General features: G+C 45.5%; 1 long non-coding RNA gene across 2 annotated transcripts in view; it reads left to right on the top strand.

Annotated features, from left to right (window-relative positions):
* The window catches only part of LOC144799721 (uncharacterized), a 121,678-nt gene extending 96,318 nt beyond the window's left edge, over window positions 1–25,360 (top strand). For both annotated transcript variants that reach the window (XR_013603863.1, XR_013603864.1), the window contains exon 3: window positions 23,008–25,360. This is a non-coding gene — a long non-coding RNA (uncharacterized LOC144799721). The remainder of the gene's footprint in view (window positions 1–23,007) is intronic.
* Window positions 25,361–27,012: the final 1,652 nt, after the last annotated feature.

Consider the following 27,012-nt stretch of genomic DNA (forward strand, 5'->3'; position numbering starts at 1 on the left):
AATTAGATGTATTAATTTAGTGTAAACTTTTAAAGCTTGTAGAGATTTCCCTGCATTGGGTTCTTCATTATGCGCCGTTAGTTATTGTCACACCTCTCGGTTTTAGTAAAAAAAAAAAATATTTCATCCACCCCAGAGACTTAATTGCAATTAAATAAAACTTCTAAATTCACCGATGCACAGAGACATACAAACGCGCAAGCACAGATGAAAAAAAAACGTGCAAACACAGACCAGGCACACCTTTGGAAACCCATCCACTTGCAGCCGTATACACTGATGTATGCAACTACACATGCATGCAGCGACCAGCACATACAAACTTACACACGCACATAAATATACACACAAAAAAAGCATGCACAAACATATAGGGCATTAGCAATTTACACACACATAAACAAGCACACATATGCAGGCACTCCTACATACCTACACATATTCACACTCAAACACACATGCATGGAGGCATGCTCCCGCACATATACACGCACACGCTCTTGTCTGTGAAGCGACTTTAATGAAACATTTATTTTAATCCTTCAAAAAATGCAACATTTTAAAGTGCTAATACGGTGGCAGCATGTGGGAATGCCCTCTGTGTGGGAGTACACATACTAAACGTGGTTAGTGGGCATGTGAAGCGTACGCTGTGTGGGAGGCGGGTTCAAATAAAGGCATGGACACATGCTCCCGCACATATATACAAACACTCTCTTGTCTGTCATGCGACTTTAATTAAAAATTTATTTTAGCCCTTTAATAAATGCAAACTTTTACATTGCTAAGACGGTGGCAGTGGGTGGGCATGTCCTCTGTGGGGGAGTACACAAAGTAAACGGGGCAGTGGGCGGGTGGAAGCGTCAGATGTGTGGGAGGTGGGTGCAACTAAAGGCACTGAGGCATGCTCACGCACATATACACTCACACGCTCTCGTCTAAAATGCGTCTTTAAATAAATGTTTATTTTAAGACTTTATAATTTTAAGACTTTAAAATATTTAAACTTTGACAGTGCTAAAACGGTGGCAGCGGGTGTAAATGGCCTCTGTCTGGATGGACGCAGGGGCAGTGGGCGGGTGGAAGCGTCCGCTGTGTGGGAGGCGGGTGCAAGTAAAGACAGGGCAGCTGGTGGAAATAAAACTGCTAAAATGAAATGGAAGAAGGGAGTAGGTGCATGCGAGATGGTAGCGTCCGCTGTGTGGGAGGCGGGTGCAAGTAAAGACAGGGGAGCTGGTGGAAATAAAACTGCTAAAAGGAAATGGAAGAAGGGAGTAGGTGCACGCGAGATGGAAGCGTCCGCGGTGTGGGAGGCGGGTGCGAGTAAAGACGAGAGCTGCTAAAAGGGAAACTGCTTAGAGGGATTGGGATAAAGGAGGGGGTACATGCGAAACAAGACGGAGGGAAGAGAGGGGAGGGGGGAGGAGAAATGCGAGGGGCCAGAGCGGGTAAAATAAACAAGACGGAGGGAAGAGAGGGGAGGGGGGAGGAGAAATGCGACACGGCGGGAAGGGGCAGGCAGGATGACTCAGGGGAGGGGGCGGAGCGGGGCAGAGCGGCATGTGGGTGTGAAGAAGCCGGGCCTTTGAAGTGAAGCTAAGCTTCACTTCAAAGGTGTCGGAGGAATGCGGGCGGCTGTGCACGCGCTTTTAAGCTCAATGCACATGCGCATTGAGCTTAAAAGTCACGGGCACTGCAAGGAATCGCCACGATTCCTTGCAAGTTAGATAAAGAGTCAATGAGCCCCTATAGTCTCGCTTGCTCGATGCGCATGCGCATCGACAGGCGAGACCTAAAACACACGGGCTTCGATCATAAAATAACTGCCCTTTAATGCTGGTAGAATCTTAAATTCAATTCAGTGCTGAACATTTGCAGGGCTAGACTCATTTTCACCTAAAAGGGAAACAGGTGAAAGAATTCCAAATTTTGGTGTTCAGGCCTCTGTACGAAATGGGCTAAATTCAGCAAAAGCTCTCATAAATGCAAAAACTACAAAATATGTTTCTTTATTTAAAAATAGACCGTAATTTATATATTTTTTTAAAAAATACTGCTAATCTTGTACCAATCCACTGTTCTGCTAAATTTGCAGAAAATTCTAAGTTTTGGACAAATTATGTTTTCGGTGTAGCGCCCAGTTTAGAGAAAATGTTCTCATGGCGCTAGCGCCTAGTTAGGATGTACATGTAGTGCTATGAAAGAGTCTGGATTGAAAGTCTTAGGTTCAGGAATTTTACAGTGATCTGAGCTTCTCACAGAGTTCATCAGGAACAGAAGGGCTCCCTCCCACACCGAAAATGGGAGGCTTTCCTGAAGTAAGACGATTCTGCAATTCCAGAAGAGCTGGGGGAGGGTCAGTCACCAGCCCTATGCATGCCACTGACTCTCCCTCAGGACTGCTAGCTTCTTACAAGGGCTGGCCTGTGAGGAAATCTACAGATGTCCCTATACGCCAGTTAATATCTGACCACTGCGCTTCCTCCGAGCTCACGAAGACTGGATGAGGCATGGGGTGCCAATCCCTTTCAATCCCTGGCCTCTCTGCTGAGACTGCTAGAAAGGGCACCGTTGTATGCCACGGGCAATACTGGGTAAAGCTGAACTCGAAAGCCGGCTGGGTGATAATTCATTTTATGCAGACCACAAACATACCCCCAGTGGCTACTGAACCTCAGACCAGCGACCTAGGCATGGTTTGATCCAATGACCTAAAGTAAACAGTCCTTCGACCTTCCTTCAACCCACTAAGATGTACAAATTATGGGCAGAAGAGATCTAAAGTTTAAAGAGGTAAAGAAAAGATTGCCCAAAAAAGTTTTGAAAAGACCAAGCGTGTATTAAAGGGACCATCGAGTGAAGAGAAAAAAAAAACACTTCACTTCACCCAGTCCAACCAATCTAACAATCACCAACGACCATTACCCTAGCATGTTCCTTTGTTCGTTTGGGTTTTGAGACCTGTTGTGACCTCATTCAGTGGACGCCCCTTTAAATCGAGATCTGGTTTTAGATGAAAGTACCGCATCAAGACCTGACTTTTCATTTTCAGCTCAGTTCTTATAGGCTTCACCACTTTTATCCACCCCTACTATTTATTTATTTACTTTAATTTATAAGGTTTTATATAGCGCGGACACGACCCGATGAGGGTATCATAGTGCTTTACAAAAGTTACATCAAAAGAAAAGTTGCACGCTAGTCACACATAAATGAGTATCTAAGAAGAGATCGTGTATGTTGTTCGTTCTTGTAGAAGGTCATGTTTGTGTTGGTCATTCTCGATTAGAGAACAACGCGTCTCTTGGTTGATGAGTAGCTTCTGGTTGGTATCAACTTGCATCAGGGCTGGGATCAGGGGAGAGTTTTATTCATCAGACGTAGTTTGACCTCATTTTTGAATGAGGTGGTGGAGGGGTGAATTCTGGTTGCTTGGGGCCATAACCTAGGTGCTAGGCCAGAGATGGTGCGTGTGTAGGTTTTCTTTTTTCCTACATTTTTGTGGCTTCAATAGCAGGGTGTTGGTGCTTCTCAGAGTTCTGCTATTGCCTGATAATTGGAGTTTATTGCCTAGATACTTTTGTGTAGTGAGGTGCAGGGCTTTGTGCGTCACGCATGCAATCTTTAGCTGCGTTCTTGCCTCATAAGGGAGCCAATTCAGTTCCTTTACAACCGGGGTGATGTGGTTGTTCTTACAAGCGTTAAAAAAAAAAGGCACAGAAGTAAGAAACTAAAGGTCAACAAAAGGGAGAAAAGCAGCAGTACACCACAGGAATGTGTCTTGACATATATTTGGAATTATTTGCTTGCGGCCTTACCTTCTTGGAAGGTGGCTTTTATACAACAGGCGAACCGCAGCAACCAGACATGCCACCCCTGCGGAAAACAACCCTGTCATTCCATTCCACCGCAGAGCAATGCGATGCACTATGAATTTAGCATTAGATAAAAGGTGTAAACAGAAAGTCCTCCTTTTATCATACTAACGGCTTCAGAATACAGGTTGAATGGTTTAATGAACGTGTTTGGGGTTTCAAGGCTGGATTTCAGAGCTAACTACATTTTTCACTTCATGCGGCTGCTAAGAAATAACCAATAAATAAAATTAAATCGCTGTTGGTCTGAGGTGCCATTGTAGTCACGAAATACACGGCCAACGGCAACGGCACCACCAGACTTTTATCGTGAAAATATGAAAAAACAAAGAGAATAAAGGATGGCGGGTAGGCAAGAGGGGTCTTCCCACATGCTTGGCTCATGCATATTCCAATAGCGGGCCTCTCTGTTTTAAAATATGCGGTGTAACCGTGGGAACAGACGAAGCACCGCATTGAGCTGTCAGGCAGCGGCTAGACAGCCCAGCTGCTATGAAAGCCGTCATGGCGGGGCAGAGAAGGACCCAGAGCCTGAAGGTCAAAGTTGACGCCCATGCATTATTCAGCCAGCCAGCACTTTTGTTCATAAAACTAATAAAGTTAACTTGAGACTGCGAGCGAGAAGCATGGGATTGCCAAGAATGGCAATCTAGGGATAAAAGGAAACCTTAAAAAAAAAAAAAGGAATACAAAATATCCTAAGGATATTGCTGGTCGCCAACAAAAAAATAAAAGTAAAAAAAAAAATTACTAGACAGAATTCCTAGCTTCCTATTTCTTTTTGGTTTTTTTGGGCATCCCATCTTGCTATTAGAAACCAGCAAGCTCAACAATTTTGTGAGGTTACCGGCATGCAAGCAGGGGCAATCCGCCAGCACAAAAAAATGTACAAATTGTCTAAAGCCGTCTAGACAAAAGGTGGTAACTAATGTGGCTTTAATCTTGCTACATCAGGATGGTAGCCAATTTTGATTGGGTGAGTTTGGAAAATTCATGCAGCCGCGCTGAGAGGAAATAAATGGTGGGGGCACATTTGGCCAGAGATTGCTGCAAAGAACGTAAGACCAAGATTGTCGCCTGGGAGAGAGCACATTACGTATCGCGTCAGTCATATCTCCCCTCAAGTGTCATGATTTGGTACGAGCCACCCGCGCCTGCCATTGCAGAGGAGGTGTGCCAGGCAACGGCGTACGGTAGCCCGCCCAGTCTCATGAGCCAACAAAGAGATCGCTCTACCGCTCGCCATGAGTAGCCGTGTGCCTGAACCGCAGGGCGGGCCGGGTGGGATCAGCCTGTGTTCAGACAATTACACGGACCGCCAACGATGTCAGGTATTTCCTTCAAAATCCTGACCTCAATTCGCGAGGTTCTAGATTAAAACAGTTCCAGGCATTGGCTGGAAAAAAATAGGCCTTCGCTGGCCTTTAGCGGCGCCTTCGTGAGAAAGGTAGGAGTTAACAACTGTTCTTTCAAGGGTGGGCCCATGGCCAGGGGCCCTGAGTAAATTAAAAGGCTCTTCTAAAACTGGTGTCCTTCAAGGAAATTGAGGCAAATTGAGAGGGAATCTCATACATTTGCCAGGAAGGGAATCTGCAGAAATCTGTGCTTCAAATCCACACCACAGAATCATCCCTGTTGTCTCTTCCTCTGGACAGAATACTGCAGCCTCGAGAGTTCCAAGGTCAAAGGCAACAGGAAGGAATCATTGGTCACCAACTTGTGCTGGTGTTTAAATGCATTGACAGTGATAGAGGAATGCTAAAAAAATTCTCACCCAATGCCACTAATTTCCTAGTTTGCATTTTTCAACCCATAATGAAGGAAGACACCGTGTAAACCCTGCACTTGGTGTATTCCATGCATAGAAGAGGAAGACGCGCAGGGCAGGCACTGCACTGGATTCACTGCACGCTTCATGAAGACAGATACAGAGTCTAAACACTGCACTTGGTATATTGCATGTACATTGTAGACAGATGCACAGTTTACACACATTGCTCTATATCTTGTGTTTACATCCGCAGGCAAACTGTAAACACTACACCACCTATATCATGAATGTAGTGTGGGAAGACACATAGCATAGACGCTGTTCTGTAAACAGATACACGGTTTTCGTCTCCTTCACTGCATCTTGTCTAGTGTATCAGGTAGTGTGTAAACATGACACTACTTTTGCGATGATCTAATTGTGGGCAGACACACAGGTGTGAACTCTTTGCTCTGCGTCTTTAGTTACCAGACCTCAGTCACTGGTGGTGCAGACTGAAAATACGCCTCTCTGTATGACGTGCTTACTTCCGGCAGGCACGTGGACCGCTGTAAACACTGCACACTTTGTCTCATGCGCCTAGTGCATTCCTGTCCACGGAGCGTTAACACCCCACACATGTGTACCGTGTAGGGTTACGTGTTGGTGTTTAATACCACAGATTGATTTCTGTTTCTGAGCGCCGTTACTATAAGGCGCTAATATCACTCAATCTAATGGTTCTCAGTTAACGACCTCAAAAGGAGTCCACCGAGTTGAAGTAAACGAGGCAGGAATCAAACTGTGACGTGTGGATCACTGCAAGGGTTAGCAGTGGTTGTTAACTCACCAGAGGCTGGCCCAGTTGTCAAGCCACTTGTGGTGTTAAAGAGCCCCAATTCGATCGATTGTAGATAAATATATCTCATGCGGTTGCTACATGGCCTCCAGACGCTATGCTAGACACACCAGGTGTAGGCCGACGCTATAGTGATGTAAAGAAGGCGCTCACCCAAAGACTTCCTGTTTTGTGAAATGTTTTCCCCCATCACTTCCTGCCACGTGATCACAGCGCTCTTTCCTGCCTCCCTCTTCCAATGTCCTTATTGTTGACTGAATTTCTTGCTGGTGATCTCTGTTGTGTGAACGGCTGAAAAATGCAGAGCATGGTTTGCCATGGCTGCAAATATTGGTGAAAACTCTGCTCAGCCATTGCCGGAAACTCTGCCAAACAATTTGTCCGTTGACTTTAAATCTGTCCAAAAAATGGTCTCTTTTGAGTGGGATTCTCGCAGAGGGCTTACCGCTGATCCACCTGTAGAAGGAAACTTGACTAAATATGGCGCATGCTGCTACAGCGGCGTGACGGGGGCGCAAACCCACTGCAACGGAAATGTTTATCCAGCTGTTCAACTCCAGAAAAGGACAAACTATGCTGTGGTGACAGTGATGCTGAAGACGCAACTACACAACTCATCCATATGCACACATAACTTACACGGTGTGTGAAGTTGGTGGGGCAATATCGGTAATTTATCCCAAATCGAGTTTATTTATAAAGTTTACTTGATTTCGATGTTTTGTAAGTTTCTGTTGGGGGAGTCATTTTATGACTCTGAAATTGAAATTTTTTCCTGGTGGACAAATTTAGAAGTCAACGTCTGTATTAGGGAGAACAGAATGTCAGCACTTCTCAGCACTAGTGCAAAACTTTTAGTGGAAGAATACTGGTACTCTGAGAGAGCGAGGACTGGCATTGTCATATTTCCATTGCAAGCCAATAAGGAGAAACATAAACAAGATAAAAGAATTCGGACTCCAAAACAGTGATCTGTTGTCCTGACCCACAGCTCTCTCCGTCGTTTAAGCAACTGACGGAAAACATGACCATTGAGCGACAAAAGGCCTACAAGTTTTATTAATAAAATCCATCACACCCTTTATCAGTCCAATAAAATAAAAAAGTGTGGGATTCGTTTTTGGAGGATAGAAATGTAAATTTAAAAAAACATAATGTATGAAGGTTTCTCAGCAGGGTTGAGATGGGCTCATGAATTAAAAAAAGAAATATTCAGATAAGGAGTTGGTGACCCCTTACCCAAGAGGAAGGAAAATAGCTTTAGTCAAATCAGGAGATATATTGTAATTGTAAATGTATTTATATAGCATACGAGTCATTGAAGCGCTTTCTCGGCACATAGCACACTACTCCCTATTCCAAGATTAGTAGTTAATTGTTAATCTGTAGTAACGATGGGTAGAGAGGGGTAGAAGTGGTAGAACATAGAGCAACAGGAAAAATGTAATTCATGAAAGAATATTTTTGTGAATTAGTGAACGTTGGCGACTCTACGTTAGCTCCCGAAGAAGGGGAGTTTGGAAAGCAAGGAGCTGTGTGGAGTGAGTGGGGGTGCATTCTAACATTCGGGAAACTACGAGGGTCCCAAGTCATGATGGGCAGAGCAACAAGGAACCTCAGAAAGACATCTTCAGCGCCCTAGTCGGGAGTGCCTAGGAGGTCTAAAGAAAACCATGGGCAGTTCCACTGCACAACAAGCATTGGTAAAGTGAATAGGTCTCACTTGCATTTTGAGTTCTGATTAAAACGTGAAACAATAAAGAAAAGCCTGTGGCAGTTGAAAAAACTAAAGAAAGCATAGTTAGAAACTTAATACAATGCATCAATAAGGTAAAATATTTATTGTGAGATTATTCTGTGCACTTTTTAGATGAAGACTAGTCCCTCATCCAATACAATGTAATCAGAGGGCGGAATGGTACAGCAAAGAGCCAATAGGATGAGGAGAGAGGGAAATACTTCTCTGGTCAGAGCCAAAGCCCGCTCAATGTATATTTTAATGGATTGGTAACACTAGGCCTTGAAGGCAGCCGCTTTTTCAAGGAGGCCTAAAAGAAAGCAGGGCGGAAGCAAACATTTTCTAAATCTAAGGTAAATTTCAATAGCGGATAAACGAAGCTTGTACTGTTGAATTACCCAATCTACGAGGCTATGGCTTTTCCATACACTTTAACAACGTAACCTGAGTTAATACTCGTCTGTAATCGATTGCTGATTGTATTAGCATGTATTATTCCCAGTTACCAACCCCCTCTTCAAGCCCGTCAAACAGGTATAATATAGAAAATTATCTTTGCTGCCTTCGATTTTAATTCCATGAACATGGATGTCTTACACCTAGAAATTCAGGAATAATTCACAATAAATCAGGAGTTAGACACTGTTACTTAAATGATTCCTTCTACCAAAAGACTAGCAGAGAGAGCATGGCATACACCCGGCTTACTTCTGAACTCCTTGCTGCAGAATTACAGAAGTAAGCCAGTCTTACTCCTGGAGTCATCCAGTAGTAAGTCAGGAGTAATAGAAGCAGAAGTAATGTTTACTGACAGCAAAATCTTTGTGAATCGGGCCCTTACAGATGTCAAACATTTGCTTCGATGATGCTAAAAATTTGGAAAATTCAACGTCTGATTTGATCAAAATTAAAATGTTGGCTTTTGGAAACAAAAAAGGGGCCCTACAAATTCACCATCAGTTTTTCTGCATGTCCCCTATAGTCAACACAATCTGTCGGTGGGCTTTCAGCTCCATTATTTTCCCCACAGAAGTAAACAGGGCGGTAATGAAGGAACTGGCCTGAAAGTTTGGGATGGACAGTTCTCATAAAAAACTGAGTCAACACTGACCTGCATATGGCTGGATCCAAACTGAGGTCACATGGTGTGCAAAATAACGATGGCTTGGGATGCGGCCAGAGTAATTAACAGTGGCTGAGATTAGTTTAAGCATTCCACCAATCACTTGTCTACTTATTTGTCCTGGAGAGAAGCGGAGGCCTAATTTTCAGTGACCTTTCTTGTCCCAGCTGAAACCACACGGTTTGAGAGCCTTCGTCATTAAAAGATCATGCGAATAGTTGCTCAATTTCACAACATTTGTGCAGATATGCACCAGCAGTAGTTAGCAGTAAGCAGTTAGTACCCAAAGGCGGTGTGTTGACTTACGTTGCATATTGCAACTGAGAAACACAGCCAATATTCTTTTTAACTGGACGGCACCCTAATCTCTTTGGCTCTCAGCAGGACGACTCTCAGGTCCCCACACATGGGCACCACCGAGGGCAACTACCCTTACCTACCCATCCAAGGGGGGAGAATTACCTCACAGTCAGTGCATCACAGAATCAAAACCTTGTGCACTAAAACTTTCCAGCTTCCAGAATTTGCAATTGTTTAGAATAGTTGTGGAAAATAGCATTTCCCAACAAAAAAGCTTTCTTTTTCTCTGAGGCTGTCCCTCCCCACTTAACGCCTGACTGGGAAGGAGATATCAGCCTGGTTGTCAAGTTAAATAGGCCATTCCTTGCCCTCCCCAACCCTCGAGGGCAGGAGGAATCTGTGGGCATGCAGCTACAGTTAAACATGAAAAAGACAGGGAAAAAATCAATTCTGTCTCTCACCCACTAAGCCTGGAACAATGTAACTATAGCCACAGGGATCTTTGAGAGCCGATGGGGGAAGGGGGAAGACGCCATTCAATTCAACAGGAAAAACAATACAGAGACGTTGGGTCCGGTGTAGTGACGGGAGTTGGCAAACAACCGTATGCAAAGTGCACACCCACAGATTTGAGGACTGCTTTTCATTTTACGATACATCTTAGGTACTATTCAGTCGCATCCAAATCTCCCGTCTCATGAATATTATATATGAGGCAGGGCGCAATTTGAAAATCACTAGACACATGACTTAAAATGCAGAGATAGAGGCCGTTAATGGATAGCCGACCGCTGTCCTGGCGTTCACATGCTCTGAATGAAAACATGTGTTTTTTAAAGCAGCCTGTGTCTCTTAAAGGAACTGAAGCAAATTTAAAAAGAAGCATTGGCAAGGACAATATGATTGGCACCGAATGATAGTCTTATGGCTTTGTCAATGGTTGTTTGGGTTGGTTTCTGTAAAATTGTATTGTTAGGGGAGCTACAGGGCATTCATAAATTGAAATAAAATAGAAACATTGGCTAAAAGCAAAAATATGTGTGTGGTCTCATAAAGTATTTATTTCCGTAGTAGTCCCATGCACGGAAGAGAACTTTCTAGTGTGTGGAGGTGCACCAAGTGAAAGGGCAGAATACTGTCACTCAAAGTGAAGTTAGCCAAAGGCTGACGTGGCTGCGCCATGATCTATACTGTAGGGGGCTGAAGCAAAGTGTGAATAATACATTATTAGACCAAGGAAAGGATGAACACGGCTGTCTGGAAGCCCTCAAAGATGTGTATAATATACATATAATCTTTGTAGAATCAAAAGGTCTTGGCTAATGCCAGACCTAATAATTAACACCAGGGTCGAAGTCTGGGTGTTGCACATGAGGGGACGAGCAGTAAGTGGACCACCAGTATTACTGTCTGCTCACCCCGAGGCCAGCTGAAATGATTCTTAAAGGGCATCCCTATAACCATTGAGTGACCGCCCCCATCTTGCGGTTGTCGATAAGGAGCCAATGGCTTGCAAGCACAACTGCAGTCAGAGACCAATGATATCTAGTATTCCAAATCGCATACGCGAGAGTGGCTCCCTTCATGTCCCCTTCCATTTGAAAATTCTGAAAGGGTCACAAAAACCCCATTTGAAGTTAGAAAGTCTTTGGCGACCCACAAAGAGCTTTATACTCAGCACAAAGGTGTTTGGGGTCACAAATCCGGAAATTTATAAATTGCAATTTATATGACCCCAATATACATTGTACATCACGCCCTTACTTCCACCACATGCAGAGTCAATGACCAGAAAAAGCTACACAGATGCATGACTTTAATATGAGAATGTTACATCACAAAGAGTATGTGACCTCACAAAGACCACGTGACATAAGCATCATAGAGTGTTGAACAGAGCATGTGACATCACAAGGTGACATCACAAATAGCATGTGACCTCACAAAGGGTATTTGATGTCACAAAGAGCCCGAAATTACACACAGCACATGCCATGACATCGCAAACAGATATGAGATCACACAGAGCATGTGACATCACAAAGAACAAGTGACCTCACAAAAATCAAACGAAACCACAAAGGCTATTCTGATATGGAGAAGTAGGTGACGTCACAAAAAGGATGTGACATTACAAAGAGCGCAGTGATTCACACAGACTGCAAATCTGCTAATGCTGTTTGTTTTCTGCTCTCCTATTTACAGGTGGGGGTATTAAAATGTTAAAAATTGACATAAATCCTGGTGCATAAAGCTAAGAGTGGGGAATGCAATCAGAGCGAAAATAACATTTCGTGAACATCCCCTTGTGGGCAAATGAAGCCGGGTGACTGTTCCAATAGAAAAATAAACCACTTTGGATTTAAAAAAAACTTGGGTCAAAAGAGCAGGGGCGCGTATTTGTGAGTCCACAAGAGATGGCGGTTCACTCAAGGTCTTTTCACCAGATAAAGGCTCTCTGGAAAGGTGGGTGGGAAACACGGCATCAGCTGTTGGTTTTCCCAAGACCCCTAAGAAAGCAGCCCATTCTCTAAGGGACAATGTTGAGCGGCCTCTTCCAATGGGCGCCCCTGCTTGGAGGAGCAATGGACTCTCCCAAGGACAGGCCTCACAAGAGAACTCGAGTCCCCTCCATTCACGGCTGTCTCTCAAGGGAGGGAGAGGGCGCCGTCCATGGCCCTTGAGAATCAAAATATTGTCCAAGCCGGAGAATGGCTCATGGCCAGACCCTTGTCTTCCCAAGAAGCGGGGTGCGGAGCGTCTGGGGGGCGTCCCTCACAATGAGACCCCCGCTCGAGCCGCTATGGTTGCAGGCCTGCGGCTCCCCTCTGTGCCCCCCTGGGATATTTTAATGCATGATGGGTAAAGTGGGCGATTGCCCATAGCCCCCCCATTCCAATGGTCCCCCTGTGAAAGTGAACTTTAGATCTGACCTCTGTTTATTCTATTTCCATGTCTATTCTAGTTCTCTTTATACCTCTTTCTCTCTGTTTACCTCTATGCAGGGCTCAGCCTCCCTACCCAGTGTCATCCTAAAGATTTTGATGATTTTTGAAGTCCTGGGCAAAACATATTTCAACTGTTGTGTAACCCTGGTAACGTTCAACTACAATTTAGCATTTTTTGGCAGCATTATTAGGAAATGTGTATTCAAGTTAAAATTTGTTTTATACAGGGGACCCCAAAATATGTCTTGCCTAGACTTTACGGTGACTCTGTGCCACCCCTGCCCAGTTGCTGCTGTGGCACATATCTAAGCTACCCCTGCCTGGCTGCAGCCAGTGGCACGCCTCCAAACCACCACTGCCCAGCTGCAGCCGGTGGCACGCCTCTAAACCACCACTGCCTGGCTGCAGCCAGTGGCGCGCCTCTAAACCACCACTGCCCAGCAGCAGCCGGTGGCACTCCTCTAACCCACTACTGCCTGGCAACAGTCGATGGCACTCCTCTAAACCACCACTGCCCGGCTGCAGCCGGTGGAACACCTCTAAGCCTACACTGCCCAGCAGCAGCCGATGGCACTCCTCTAAACCTCCACTTCCAGGCTGCTGCAGGTGGCACTCCTCTAAGCCACCACTGCCCAGCTGCAGCCGATGGCACGCCTCTAAACCACCACTGCCTGGCAGCAGCTGATGGCACTCCTCTAAACCACCACTGCCTGGCTGCAGCCGGTGGCACTCCTCTAAGCCACCACTGCCCAGCTGCAGCCGATGGCACGCCTCTAAACCACCACTGCCTGGCTGCAGCCGGTGGCACTCCTCTAAGCCACCACTGCCCAGCTGCAACCGATGGCACGCCTCTAAACCACCACTGCCTGGCAGCAGCCGGTGGCACTCCTCTAAACCAACACTGCCCAGCTGCAGCCGATGGCACGCCTCTAAACCACCACTGCCTGGCAGCAGCTGATGGCACTCCTCTAAACCACCACTGCCCAGCTGCAGCCGATGGCACGCCTCTAAACCACCACTGCCTGGCTGCAGCCGATGGCACGCCTCTAAACCACCACTGCCTGGCAGCAGCTGATGGCACTCCTCTAAACCACCACTGCCCAGCTGCAGCCGGTGGCACTCCTCTAAGCCACCACTGCCCAGCTGCAACCGGTGGCACGCCTCTAAACCACCACTGCCTGGCAGCAGCTGATGGCACTCCTCTAAACCACCACTGCCCAGCAGCAGCCGATGGCACTCCTCTAAACCTCCAGTTCCAGGCTGCTGCAGGTGGCACTCCTTTAAGCCACCACTGCCTGGCAGCAGCCAATGGCACTCCTCTAAACCACCACTGCCCAGCTGCAGCCGGTGGCACTCTAATCCTTCACTGCCTGGCTACAGCCAATGGCACTTCTTTAAGCCCCCACTGCCCGGCAGCAGCCGATGGCACGCCTCTAAGCCACCACTGCCCGGCTATAGCTGATGGCACTCCTCTAAACCCCCACTGCCCGGCTGCAGCCGATGGCACTCCTCTATCCCACTACTGCCTGGCAGCAGTTGATGGCACTCCTCTAAACCACCACTGACCGGCTGCAGCCGGTGGCACTCCTCTAATCCTTCACTGCCTGGCTGCAGCCAATGACACTTCTTTAAGCCCCCAATGCCCGGAAGCAGCCGATGGCACGCCTCTAAGCCACCACTGCCCGGCTGCAGCTGATGGCACGCCTCTAATCCTTCACTGACCGGCTGCGGCCGTTGGCACTCCTCTAACCCACTACTGTCCGGCAGCAGTTGATGGCACTCCTCTAAACCACCGCTGCCAGGCTGCAGCCGGGGGCACGCCTCCGAACCACCACTGCCGGGCTGCAGCCGGTGGCAAGCCTCTAAGCCACCACTGCCCAGCTGCAGCCGATGGAACCACCTATGCCCAGCTGCAGCTGGTGGCATGCCTCTAAGCCACCACTGTTGCTGCGGTCGAAGGCACACCTCTATGCCACACCTGCCAATCGAACTATTAAATATCGTGGAATACTAATCCAGAGGACAGACTATTGAAAGGTTGGTGCATACAGTGTAGTATAGATTCACTATTCCAACCCCCATATCGATGAACCTTGACGATATTTGACCTGCATGGGTTCATGCCCGTGGAGTTTGGTATTTGACCTCCATGGGCTCATGCCTGTGGCATTCGGTATTTGACCTGCGTGGGTTCACGCACGTGGACCTATGTGGGTTCACGCCCGTGGAGTTCGGTATTTGACCGGCGAGGGTCTAAGCCCATGGAGTTCGCTACTTGACCGGCGTGGGTTCACGCCCATGGAGTTCGGTATTTAACCGGCATGGGTTCACGCCTGTGGAGTTCGGTATTTGACCTCCGTGGGTTCACGCCCGTGGAGATCGGTATTTGACCGGCGTGGGTCTAAGCCCGTGGAGTTCGCTACTTGACCGGCGTGGGTTCACGCCCATGGAGTTCGGTATTTAACCGGCATGGGTTCACGCCCGTGGAGTTCGGTATTTGACCTCTGTGGGTTCACGCCCGTGGAGTTCGGTATTTGACCTGCGTGGGTTCACGCCCATGGAGTTCGGTATTTGACCTGCATAGGTTCACGTCCGTGGAGTTCGGTATTTGACCGTCGTGGGTTCACGCCCGTGGAGTTCGGTATTTGACCTCCGTGGGTTCACGCCCGTGGAGTTCGATATTTGACCTGCGTGTGTTCATGCCCGCGGATTTCAGTGTTTGACCTGCGTGGGTTCACGCCCGTGGAGTTCGGTATTTGACCTGCGTTGGGTTCATGCCTGTGGAGTTCGGTATTTGACCTGCGTGGGTTCACTCGCGTGGAGTTTGGTATTTGACCTCTGTGGGTTCATGCGTGTGGAGTTCGGTATTTGACCTCTGTGGGTTCACGCCTGTGGAGTTCGGTATTTGATCTGCGTGGGTTCACGGCCATGGAGTTCGGTATTTTTCCTACGTGGGTTTGTGCCCGTGGAGTTCGGTATTTGTCCTACGTGATTTCACGCCCGTGGAGTTCGGTGTTTGATCTGCGTGGGTACACACGTGTTGAGTTCGGTATTTGACCTGCGTGGGTTCACGGCCATGGAGGCTGTCTGTGATGTTAGGATGCCGCCAGCGGCCCAGTGGGTGCCTGAGTGGCCTTTCTAGAGGCAGGTGGGTGGAGGTGTCACTCCCTTTCTCTCGCTGGCCCGGCCAATTAATGTATGCTGATTGAGCGGGGAGAGGGGCCTGAGCAGAAGTGGCCTCACTTGTTTTCAGGTGTGTTTCACCTGTGTGAACTAATCCGTGCATTGTTTAGCGGGAAGGCATTATGCAAATTTGGCCCACTTTTTTTTGCGTGCCCGGGACGATTTTCAGTCCCAATCCAACCCTGGTCCTCAGCCGGTCGCACTCTGCAGCCGGAGCCCGGGAGCCACCGTCAGCTGGTGACGTTGTTTTTCTGTCAGCATTGGGCAGCGCCCAGGGCCGTACTGGTCGTAGCAGGCACCGGGCATTTACCCAGTGGGACACCAGGGTGTGGGCTGGTTTTGGGCCCCTGAGGGGCCGTTTTTGTTACAGGGCCATTTTTGCAGCTTAGCTGCAATATCGACCCCTGTAACAAAATCGGCCGAATCCGGCCTTGGCAAACAGCTCGGAGCCGCTTTGTTTTCTGCCCAGCAGGCCACGGCGTGGACTATTGTGCCAGTGCAGCAGCCACGCGCTCACAGCGCCTCTATTGTGCCAGGCGCACAGGCCTCACGCTGCAGACTGCACTGTAGCGCGATGCACGCACGCGACGTACGTGACGTGCTCTGCACTGCACGCTGCAGAGGAATGCACGTGCAGGCCCAGAGCCCGCACTGCAAACCATGGCACGTGGAGAGGCAGGGCAGTGAAGGGGGAGGTTTGCATCACACAAGGCCCTGTGGGGAAACCAAACCCCAAGCGCCTGCATGCTTGGATTAGTCATGGCGCTACATACCAAGCAAGATCATCTCACATGGAGGCAAGGGAGAGAATGGTGAGGCAGATTACACAACGAAACAAACATGCAAAGCAGAAAGGAGCAATGTAGGACAGCGAGAGGGTTAAGAAAAAAAGGTACAGGACAGTTAATGAAAGTTAAATAAAAGTAAAATGGGCAAAAAAGAGAAGAATGAGAATGCAAGAGAAAACGAGAGCTCAAAGTTAATACAAGGAACTTCAGAGAGAAGGGAAGTCACAAAAAATGACAGAAAGAAAGAAAGAGCAACGGTGGAGAAAGAGACATAAAGGAGAAAAGAGAGAAAATAATTAAATCTCTCAAAACTGGATGACAGTGTAAAATTAAAATGAAATACAACAACTTAAGTCACAGACAAAAAGGGAAAAAAATAGAAAGATGTAAAATGATAGGGTTTGGGTTAGAAGAATAAAAAGAAGATAAAGTGGGAAGAAAGTGAGCGAGAAAAAGGTGAATTGAAGATAGAAAATGAAAGCGTGGGAGAGAGGAAACTAAACAAACTGAAAGAGATAATTGTCTAGAAGTAGAGGGGGAGCTACAAAGAGAGGAGACAAGGCGAAAGAGGGAGAAGAGAAGAAAGCAAAAGAAAGCAAGAGAAAGCGACAAGAGAAAGGTAAGGCAAGAGAGAGCACAAGAGAGAAAAGGGGAGATAATAGAGAGAGAGAGAGAGAGAGAGAGAGACAAAAAGCAGCAAATCAAGGAAGAATCAGAGTTAGGAGGAGATAGTGTTACATGGAGGTGGGAGAACAGAAAGTAACGAGTGGGAGAAATAAGGAAGAGCACGAGAATGTGAGGGGGTGAAGAAAAGGAGCAGCCGAAGAACAGGGAGGTAGAGCAGAAAAAAATAAGAAACATGAAAAGAACAAAGAGAAGAAAAATCATTCGAGAGAAATGATAGCCAGTGGAGAAGAAACAGTGCTTAATTTGAGCTGGTGGTTTAAGGTTCTCAGCACCGCCACTTAATCATCAACACCGGTGCTTTTCATGAGCACCAGTTATGGACACATTGATTTACGGGGAGATTAAGTGATTTGCCCAGAATCACAGGATGCTGAGCTGACGCCGAGACATGAACCTGGTTCCCCAGCTCCAAAGTCTGCCGCTCTGGCCATTATGCCACATCCTCTCCCCACTTTCATGGTTAGTAGTTGGTTCTATTTTAGGTGGGGCTAACAGGGGAAAAGGGCTGGTGCAAACTGCCTCCTATCGAGAGCCCCAGCACTTATTTTTTCACAAATTAACCACTGACGAGGAGCCCTGGAGAGAGCAGCATACTCCTGTGGGGGGTAACATCCATTACGACGCGGTTGTTACACCGCGCTAACCTTACAACGCGTGTAACACAACGCAAGTCGTTACCACGACCTGCTCTGGAGGGCGCTCTAGGCTAAGGAATAGTAGATTTACTATTCCAACACCTTCCCTACTGTACGTAGACTGGTGTTGGAATAGTAAATATTACTATTCCTAAGTCCAGCACCCTACAGCGCAAGTCGTGGTAACAACTTGTGTTGTAAAGCCTGCGTTGTAATGGTAGTGCGGTGTAACAACCGCGTTGTATTGACATACAACCCCTGTGGGCGGCACAGGCTTTAAGATTATCACAGCAACCCCCCTTTATCCCACCCATCCACCCGCCCTTCAACCTCATAGGTACAGGGGTGCTGATCTGGGCGGCTGGGCGCAATCCTACGTTTTCCTAGAAAATTATGCAGCGGTGACCGTGTCCTAACCTGTGCACAAAAAAGGTAGTTGTGGGACAACCCTTGTCAGTAAATCACTGCCATTGGTGGGCGAGGTGACAGAGGAGGCAGCCCTATAGCAAACAGAGGAAGCATGGAGTGCGTAAAGTTCACCTGTAGTATGCAGATGTGCTTTTGTGAATTGCTCCCAAAATAGATGAAACGGGGATAAAACTGAAATAACTTGGGGATGTCGACGTACAATTAATACAAACAAAGGGAACTGTGGGACTTTTGCAGCTAGGGAGTTGGACGTTTCGCCAACTATTCACGAAGGCTTGCGTAAAATTATATAAAAGAGGACTCCTGTAATACTACTTCCTGTGCGCACAAACGCTTCTGTGAATCAGCGTCAATATTTCAAGGGTGTACACCTTGAAACGGAGGCTGTTTGTTGCCCTTGGGCCGGTATTACCTTGGCTTGTCTATAGCCGGCAACAGGAGTCGGCCGCTAAAGGTACCGGCCACCTGTCCCCCGGGGTCCACGTCTTCACCGCCTCCAGGTAATTGTACGTCTTCACGTCAATGTTATCCACAGGGCAAGGAACCCCGATCTTTTATCAGCGCCTCCAAGCATGGGCCTAGCTGTCGTTGGTGGAGCGAGTGCAGTAGCACCGGGACCCGGAGCTTTGAAGGCCCCTTTGAACCCTGATAGTTGCTGTATTTTATTACACAAACAGCATTCAGAGGCCATTTTCTTTGCTTACACCAGGGCCCAGGGCATCGTTGCTACACTACTGACTACCTCAGAGGAAGCCGAGACCCCCCTACCTCCTCGTTGCCCCTATTGAGGCGCAAGTCATTGGGGTGCCATCTGGAACGGGGTGCAACCAACCATGTTCACTCCTCTGAAGGTGGCCATTCCCGGGGCCAGCAGGTTTCACCACCTTACTACGGAGCAGACATCACCCTCACAGTTAGGTCTGGTACCCGGCTACCAATTTAAGGGTGCGTGCATGATGGACGAAGCCTACCACTTGCCCATCTTCTCTGCCACATGTGGGGCCTAGACCCACCCTCATCTTTACAGAGGGACACGCTGCAAGCCTACCAGTCTCCTTCTTCAAGGGGGGCAGTGTTGAGGTGTGAGCCGGGGGCAGTGAGACGTTGAAAAACATCTCACCATCTTTACTGTCCCTAATGACAACCCAATTATTAGTGGTATCACTGTTATTACCAGTAGTATTTTTATTATTATTGTTATTAATATTATCATAAAACGAATATCAATATTATAAATGATGGTAATATTAACAATAATAAGACACATTATACATATTCTTGTTGATATAACTTCTAAAACGTTTTAAAGTGGTGCCATGAATCACTGGAAATAAGGGCTATATAATATTATACTATACAATACTATATTATTATATTATATAACACTACCTTATATTACGCTATACTATATTATATTATATATTATACTATACTATATTATAAATTATATTATCTTATATTATAATACACTGCACTGTATTATATTATACTATACTATATTATATTATACTAAACTACATTATATTACACTGTATTTTATTATACTATATTATATTATAAATGATACTGCTCTATATTATATTATACTACACTATATTTTATTATACTATATTATATTATACTATATTATATTGTTATATTATAGTATACTATATTATATGTTATACTATACTATATTATTATATTATACCATATACTATATCATATTATGTTAGATTATATTTAGGGCTCAAAGTTTTATGGTACTTTTTGAAAAAAGATTTCTATCTCTCTTTACCCATATTTATTTTTAGGCCTTCGTATTGGTATTTATCCATATTTAGTTTGTGTTTTGAGAATAAGTGGAGTAAAAAATTGTATATTTACACATTTATTTAACTGATAAACATGCACTTGAACATTGAAGCCTGTCACATTTTAGAAAATTAAGCAGCCAAATATAACAAAACACTGCACCCAGAGGTAATTATTAGCATTATACACATATATACGTTAACATATGTCTGTAATTAATGACATCTCATCCTATTTTTTCACTTCTGTTTTTTTCTGCTGCTTTTAAAAAAAAATACAGATGGGAAACACATTGTTTTTCTCTGTATTTATCTGTAAAAACGGAAAACTGGGAGCCTTAGTTATATTATATTATGTTTTTATATTATACTTCCGTATCCTTATGGTCAGGCCCGGACTGGCCGTTGCAGGCACCGGGCAATCCCCCGGTCGGCCGCATGGGTGGGGGCCGGTTTTGGGCCCCAGGGGGCCGTTTTTGTTACAGGGCCGTTTTTTGCAGCATAGCTGCAAAAACGGCCCTGTAACAAAATCGGCCGAAAACCGGCCCTGGCAAAGAGTGCGGTTGCACCCCCAGGGTAGAGGGGGGGCCGGCTGAGCACTTTGCCAGGGCCGATTTCGGGTCCCAGTCCGGCCCTGCTTATGGTTACTCTGGTCCTTCCAGGATGGGGAGATACAGGGGCGCCCCCTGTGCCAGTAGCCCCCAGAGTGGTGTGTGGAGCCCCACATTTGCCATTGCCTTCTTCCTGCACCCCCTCCTCCTCCCAGTGGTAATTTATCCCACATCTGAACCCCCCCACCCCAGCCCAAGCTGTTCTCCGGGGCCTCCCCCGATTGTCCTTTATAAGGGGGTCCCTAACTCACCCAGAGCTGTCCGCTCAGAGTGCCTCGCGCCTCTGCCCTCCTCCTGCCCGCCTGCCCCTCCGCTGCCCTTTCACTTCCTCCCTAAACATAAAACACCTCAAACTTCCCTTCTTTGTACCCTGGATAAAGACCCCGTCCTGACACTTGCAGGGGTGCTACCGGGGTCAGGGGGGGGCCGGATCGGACACTCTGTGTTTTTAAAGTTCAGGGTGGGGTTCAGAGCTCTGCTCCTGGTCGGGCGACCACTTCACTCCCAGCCCTGAACTTTTCACCTACAAATAATTGATTTCTTAGTATCACAATTCTTTATTGCGTTTCAGGTGGGTTATTTTATTTCAGTGGACGCACAGCAAGACTACAACACCCAGAATGCATTAGGCTATCACATAACAGTCCAGGACTGGAACCAGTGTCTGTAATGACCTGGAGGGAGATGTTTCTATTCAAGCTCCTGCATCAAGGCCAAAGTGCCTAAAGGCCTCTAAATTGATAGGGAGCGCTACATAAAAGATACTCTATAATAATTCCTATGCCTGACCTATTCCCTCGGTCAGGCACATTAGACCTTGTTTAGAGTATGGCGGATGGGGCACTCCATCACAAACGTGGCGGACGACCCTTCTGCCGTATTCCAAGTGCGTATAATAGCCTATGGCATTTGTAATACACCAAATGGGATACGAGACATGTTTTGAAGAAGTATGCGATATACCAATTCTAAACAAGGCCCATAATGAGCAACTCTTGGCCCACTAAGTAGGAGACATGCGTGTGTGTGTGTATGTATGTATGTATGTATGTATATATGTATGCATGTATATATATATATATATATGTCTGTTCGAGTTTTCGGATTGAACGTGGTGAGGCGAGTTTGGAACAATATATATATATATATATATATAAATATATTTCTTTTTTTTTTTTTTTTATTTAAAAAAAAAAAAATTCTGTCTAGGGTGAGGGGGGTTTGCAATAAAGGATTTACTAAATCGGATACCTGCGTGCTTGCCGTGTATCGACCGTATTGAGTAGATAAGTGCTGCTATATATATATAATATATATAAAACCAAAAAAATCCCAAATAAAATAAAGGCAGGGAAAAATCGAACCACTTCATAGCTCAGTTCACTAACCACCCCCTGCTAAGATATGTGCACAAGAGGACCGACTCACCCTTTCATCGTGAACTGAAATGTGTTCCAGTGGTCTCTGTATTGTTTGACAAGTGACTTTCTCTACCCCAGCCCCACTGGCCTTTCAGAAGAACTGGGCTGCCTGGAAAGCTTCTATTTTTCATATCGACATGTCTAACACTTACTGCCTATATGCTTTTTGCACATGCCTGTTTGTTTGCAACATTTCCCACAGGTAACTGTGCGTTCAGATGCTTTTTTACCAACATAGTGATTTTATAAGATTGACTTGCACTTATATCGACCCACACAACAACCAAGAGTGGGTAGTGTGGAATCGATTTAAGTGCAAGTCAATATTGTAACTTCTCTCTTTTGGTTTAGAAGCTCAAATATTAAATGTACCGCCTATTTTTCATACATTGCGGTAAGGATATAGCCTCACCACATTCTAAGGGCCTTAATTAGATCACAGCAACGGGACGGATATCCCGTCTGCCGAAATATAAATCTCATTATATCCTACGGGATTTATATTTTGTTTTTGACGGAGTAACCTGTCCGTCGAGATATAAATCAGGCCCTAAGACTGGGGTTAGAACAGAAATGTTCCCCGCTCTAGATTAAATATTTGGGAAAAGATTATCTAAGTTTCAAATTATATGGTATCTAACAAGAAAAAAAAGTTATAAATGTAAAGGAAAAATTAATAATGATAAAAAATTTAATAAAAATATAGATGAAAATTGATTTAGGCTGTTTCCGTTCACAAAAATGCCTATTTGATAGACTAAAATGTTTTATGCAGAAAGATCAACTGGGATTCAATTAGTTTATTTGCGTGTTTTTAAGTATATTTTTCTCGATAAATAACACAGTTTATTTTCTTTTTGTTGGCAGGAAGGAAGCCAGGCACCTCTCAAGGACCATCTCCCAGACTTCATTCAACGCGCTCAGCTTATGGAATTCTGCAGGGTAAGAGGCGACTGGACCCTGCTAGCTAGCGCCTGGATGCCGCCACGGATGACCAGAAGCGCTCTACGAATCTACTAATTGATGGATGGACTGTGCACTGGTGTGAACTGAGTTTGTGGTCTCTGTGCATTGGTTGGGGGTTCACATCTCTACAGGCCACTGACGCCATTACTGGTGTAAGTCTTACATAGGCAACCTGGAGTGAAGTTACAGGTCATCGAGAAATTCTGTGAGATAATCCATGCAGGGGTGCCAGGTCCCTCCCTTCATTTAGAACAACTTGAGCAAGTCCAGACGTATTACTCAACAGCACATTGCATAATGGAACTTGTCATTTCACTTTTCTTAGTATAACTTTGCACCTACAAGTCACAGAAGCCAAAGTACTTCTGGCTAAAAAGTAAAATTTGTTTACAAGTGTTATCCTTGGCCTGGGGCCATTTGGCAGCTATGACCCTGCTCCTGGAAATATCCTGGATAACTTACAAGAAAGAGAAAGCATACAAATGTAGACTTCCACCCTAAAAAAGATATTATTTTACAAAAAATATAACACCAAGTCAGGTATAAGCGGTTCTGAAATTCCTTTCTTTTTAGTGTGCATTACTTTTCATCCTTTATCATTTAACTACTCATACGTTATGGAAATCGCAAACTATAAGTCAGAGAAAAGCTCAAAGTACCAGAATGCAAAGCAGTGTGAGTTTAAACCCCACAATTAGCTAAACATTGAGGTAGACAAGAGTAAACGAAGGCGTGGCTTGTTTTAGCGTAAGAATCAAACTTTTGGTCGATAAAATAATCCGTCAAAATTTGATGGAAATGCTGCCCATCCTATGACAAATGCCATTGTCTATAATGCACTTGTAATACAACAGAATGAACAGCCGCCATGTTTGTGACGAAGTATCACATTTGCCAAACTCTACTTAAGACCCGTAGTCTTCAAGCCGAACCCACTCACCCCGCGGAGTGCCGCGGAAGTTCTCTCCATCCTTATGTCTTTTTCATATCGATTTAAAAGCCCTTCTGGTCATATGGAAAAACCACTTCAAATTCAAATCCTGCCTTGATAATACCCAGATGATTATGAAAGTGTCGTGGGAGGACCACCCGCAGACTCGTCTAGGCATAGAGGCCAGGATGAAGGAGAATTTGTTAAAATTTAAAGACAGAAAAACAGTGATGTTCTTTTTTGGTCGTATAGCCAGATTGATCAATATTTAACGCCTTTACTGCGGCGTTTTTTCTGCCGCGGTGCGGGCGTTCTAAAGGGTGGGCGGGGCTGCGTCGGCCGTTGGTCGTACGTAGCACTGGGGAGGGAGTGCTCGCGACGGCAGCACGCAAAGGGTTAAGGTTGCATGTCAAAACACAGACTGTGAAAACATATTTTGCTAACACAGTGACTCTTAAATGCAAGTCTACAAAAATCTCTTTACGTAAATATATCCCAACAAATGCCAAACTGGCTCAAAACACATTATCCAGCCCTTGCCCCAAACACAATTGGAATGGAGTTTTCAAAAGTAATGCAACAAGAGATTTTTAGTATCTTTAAAGATTAAACGCAGGACAACATTTTTGTAGGGAGAGATTTATGTATGGTGAAGGCAAGGTTTTGACAGTGTGCATTTTGAAGTCTGTTTTTTCAAACAATGTGTTTTGTGTTTGTGCTTTCACTTAGTATGTTATGTACACCAAACTTAACATCTCCAATCAGGAAATCAAATTCCTATGAGAAAGTGGAAAATCTTGGAGTGTTTTGGGATGAGGAGTTAGTTGTCAATGGCCCTCAAGTTATGGCTGTTGTTGGCAGGGGTTCCAGACCATATAAGTGTCCCTTGTCACAATTCGAGTGGTCCTTGACTAGGCCAAGAACATGGGTCCAGGCATGAGAAAAAAAAAAGTCAGATAAACTGATGACGACACATAATACTGAAGTTTAGTGAACTTTGTGTTTAAAGAAATGTGACCATGTTTCGGCAAGAACTCTTTTGATCAAATTTTTGGTCTGATGCAGGGAGAAAAATCACACACGTGCCTTACCAAGAGTGCCTTACTAGCCCCAAATGGGGGAATTCTCTTCAGAACGTATTTGGTCATGATAGCTCCCTGAGGCTGGGGTGGGCACCAGAGATACCTAGGTGCAAACAAGGGGTGTCCTTCTACACGAGGTAACTCCTAATATCTCATGCCACCCCCTACCCAAATGTATCATCTGAAATGCATTGTCTTTCCTGATGTACACTTTTTTTTAAATGTTAATAAAGACAAACTTTTCAGAAACTGTTGTGTTGCTTGTTTGAGTTTTCTCTCAATTGTTGTCATATTACAACGTTTATGGGTGAAATAATAAGGTTATTGTAGCAATGTACTTTTCATTGTGTCTTTTAATTTTTAATTTATTTTCTCTAACTGTATTATTAGTACTAACTGCATGGACCACTGCTATTAAATACATAATAAACACAAAACTACAACTATCATTTGATGATGTAATAATGACACCTTCTACTAATATTAACAATAATAATCACCATCATCGCAGCAATAACAACAATCTGTGCATATTGGGTGACAAGAACGTGAAATTTCGGATGAAAGAAAGTAACTACGGGGGACATAGAGCCTAAACGATAGACAGACGTCGGCAGGCACAGTCTGAAAATGGTAGACAGACTTCGACAGGCACAAAGTCTGAAAATGGTAGACAGACTTCGGCAGGCACAAAGTCTGAAAATGGTAGACAGACTTTGACAGGCACAAAGTCTGAAAATGGTAGACCGACTTCGACAGGCATAAAGTCTGTAAATGGTAGACAGACCGGCAGGCAGAGTAAGAATGGTAGACAGACTATGAGGGGCAGAAGGAACGCAAACGGTAGACGGATTTAAACAGGTAGACAGCCTAGAAATGGTAGAAAGACTGAGGAAGGAAGAAAGACTGAAAATTATAAACCAACTACAGGAGGCAGGGAGACTGAAAATGGTAAAGACACTAAAGCAAGCAGACAGACTAAAATGGTGTGCCCAGCCGTGGGTCCCATGCTCACTGTGTCACTGGCACCAAGCTGTACCCGACTGATGAGCCCATAACACGGGTGCAACCCATCCTGGATTGCTTTTGTTCTGGTTCAGAGGGGACCTGGCCTGGCAGTTCAGGCTGGACTGTTCCCATGATGCACAGGGTCACGACGTATTTGCATATGGCTGGGTCCAAATTAAGGTGGCATGGTGAGCAAAAGAAAGATGGGTTGGAATGCTACCCCGAGCCATTGCCAGAAATAAGACGTATTGCAAGCAGCCTCCCATCTCCTTTTGTGTGTTTATTCGACTAAAATGGTAGACAGACTACGAGAGGAAGACAGACTGAAAGCGGTAAACATACTATGACAGGCAAACAGATTGAAAACGAGAGACAAACTATAAGAGGCAGAGAGACTGAAAATAGTAGACAAAACTATGAGAGACAGACAGATTGAAAACAGTAAACAGACTACAGAATGCAGGCAAACTCGCGATGCTAGGCAGATTGATTTTAGAAATCCGATAATCAGAAGAAGAGACAAGAGCAGAGAAGCGGACAGTGGCAGGCACAGAACCTGCCTTCAACAGGCAGAGGAATTGATTAGGGCAGAGAGCCAGACAAAGAGAAAAATACAGGCAGACAAACTGAAAACAGCGGAGAGTTCCTCGTGCAGACAGTAGGTCTTTGATGGACAGACAACTACCCACTTTCTCTTCAAAATCTGTATGAACAAATGGTATTAACCACTTGAGACTGTTGGAGACGCCTTTAAGTAACAATCTGTCGATACACCTGCAAAGTGGGTGGTAAGGGGGGTCCCACTAGACTCACATCCTCACCCTATTTTTGGGGAGACGGCCCTCAATAGCAGCCACCTCCGATGCCTGTCCTTTGGGGCGCTGG

Source organism: Lissotriton helveticus, chromosome 12, assembly GCF_964261635.1.
Source record: "Lissotriton helveticus chromosome 12, aLisHel1.1, whole genome shotgun sequence".
In the NCBI taxonomy this organism is placed as follows: Eukaryota; Metazoa; Chordata; class Amphibia; order Caudata; family Salamandridae; genus Lissotriton; species Lissotriton helveticus.